The sequence below is a fragment of the Acyrthosiphon pisum genome, chromosome A1 (genome assembly GCF_005508785.2).
Source record: "Acyrthosiphon pisum isolate AL4f chromosome A1, pea_aphid_22Mar2018_4r6ur, whole genome shotgun sequence".
Taxonomy (NCBI): Eukaryota; Metazoa; Arthropoda; class Insecta; order Hemiptera; family Aphididae; genus Acyrthosiphon; species Acyrthosiphon pisum.
In genome coordinates, this window is record NC_042494.1 from 6,166,713 (window position 1) to 6,169,291 (window position 2,579).

General features: G+C 29.3%; 1 protein-coding gene across 7 annotated transcripts in view; it reads left to right on the top strand.

The window, feature by feature from the left end:
* The window catches only part of LOC100165930 (small conductance calcium-activated potassium channel protein), a 398,891-nt gene that overhangs the window by 80,639 nt on the left and 315,673 nt on the right, over positions 1-2,579 (top strand). The window lies entirely within an intron of this gene.

A 2,579-nucleotide genomic window follows, 5' to 3' on the forward strand; every position in this document is an offset into this window, starting at 1 on the left:
TGGAAATTCATAACCACCACAAAAAAAAAATCATGTGAAATGATATATCATTGAATAATCGCATTCCTTCAATCTCGTTGTTTTAACTGAGCGCAGATATAATATTATTATTATTATTATTATTATTATTGTAGACTGTAGTACTAGCAGTTTTCTCCCCCAGTCAACCATTGACGACACTGCAGCACTCGTGGCCGAGTGTTTTATTGACTCTGTAACGATCGCACCACTCTACGTGCTGTCCGACTTCACAGCGGTCCATGTACACTGTACAGGGTGTATCATAAATAATTGCAATATGTATATTATAAACTTAGGTATCAAGCGACTACATTTTAAATTAAGTAACATCAAATTAATATCATTAATGAACTAAAACCACCACGCCACGTCTGTCGTATTAGGTACGCGTGAATATTGCTGTAATATGATATTATAATATATAGGTAACAGACTATCACCGGTGCAAGCACTAAAGTTTGTTTTGAACACGTGTACAGAAAAAGTATGAAATTAAGTATTATGTACTATGGTGAATAGGTTTCTGGTCCAAAGACTCGAAGTTAATCGCGAATAAAGTTTATGAAAGTTATCAAAACTCCAGTTATTTCTATCCCGGCCATATCGACGCAGGCACCGTCGTAATAACATCATAGTGACACATTCAGAGTATAATATTAAAATAACAAGACGTGTAATATTTGCATATTACGCATGACTGTCGTGCGCAATACCAAGTGTGTTTACAAAGCTGTACTCGTATATTATTATGGTCTAGACAGTATTCGGAAGACAGTTTACTCTGCCTATCCACGTCTTAAAAACTCAATTTCCATACCCCACTGCAAGCACGCCAGTTTAGCCTAGAGCGACTTTATAGGCTATACCGCGCAATTGCAAACGATTCTGGTTAGTATTATTGTTCCGTCAAAGAACGTACGCAAATAATCGTATCTAATGATGAAAATAGGTATGATAAATTATTGTCGTCTGAAATCGAATTTCATCGTTTCATAGGTCGATAGGAATTATTGACTATATATAGGCGGAACTTCATAAGCGTCGCGGGCTTTGTAACATATTATATTACAATGTAATATAGTCAATTGAAATAATAAAATCGTTTGTTAGTTTTGGTTTCCAGATGTTTCTAGGTAGATACCTATATGCGTACATACTTTTAGCATACAAAATATGTACGGATCCATATAAATAAACATTGGCGTTTATAATAAAGACAAAAGCATAAACGTGATATGTATATGAAATAAAGTTTATTTTTTTGATCACTACTTTTAGATTAAGCTCATTGTATTTTATATCATATATAATATACATATAATGTATTATACAGGATGATTTGCCAAGCATGCTAACCTCTATTTTCTCTCTAGTAATGAATTTAGTCAAATACTAATTTTTAAATTGTTTAGTACACTCAAATTATACTTAAAGACCATATACTCAAATATTATATTTGTGTACGCTAGTTAAAGAGTATGATACAAACTTCTTTTTGAAAATCAAAACCTCGCATTTTATTGTAAATTTCTAAAGGCATACAATCGTTTATGATGACGTGCTTACCTGTATATATCAAAATTCAAGCAAGTGTTTTCTGAGTTATTAAACTTTAAGTACTAAGAATAATAGTATAGTAAGTGCATGATAATAGGTTAAGAAAATATGCGGGCTGTGGCAATGGTGAAAATTATAGTAATTAATATTATTATTTTTTTTTAATTAACAGTATAATAAGTATAATTAAATATTATATGTATACATAATATATTTTTTGTAAAACCATTATTAAGGACTATTATCATTAGTTAGTATATACATAAAGTTTAATAAATCAAAAACTACTATTGCAATTTTCAATTTTGATGCGTCAAAGTTTTCAAAATTCTAATAGACATTTACAATAAAGAAAAAAGTTTTAATTTAAAAAATTAATTTGTACTGCCACAGAATATTCCTTTAATGATATTATATTCTAATTATTTGAAAAATATACAAACATGGGGTATTATCGAAGAAATAGGAAGGGAAGACATGTTTGGTGAATAACCGTGTACTTAGTTTTGTATCATTATTATATTTCACATGCATTGTTATAATTATTACCTGGTAAGATTTATAACGTTTTATCTTGTGTTCTTCTAAAATGTTTAAAAATGTCTAATACATATTCAAAATAAAACATTAAATATTAAACTATATTTTAATTTTATTAATTATAATTAAATTATCGATTCATATGTGCACGTTAACCATGTATCAATTAGGCATTACCTGAAACATTTTATTGGGCATTTTTCAATACGATATTCTCAAATTCCTTAGAACGATGAACAAATTAAAAATTCGTATAATACCAATGATAACACAAAACAAGGTACAATATGTAAATGAAAATGCAAATAGTATTCAATCATGCTGGATACCAGGTCATTCTTGTATCAAACAAATGAGATAGCTGAAAACAATGCAGTTATTGATTCATCAGCAAAATTTATTTAGGTATTAGGTCACAATGAAACTCTGATAACATATTAGGTATCTCTAATCTGATACAT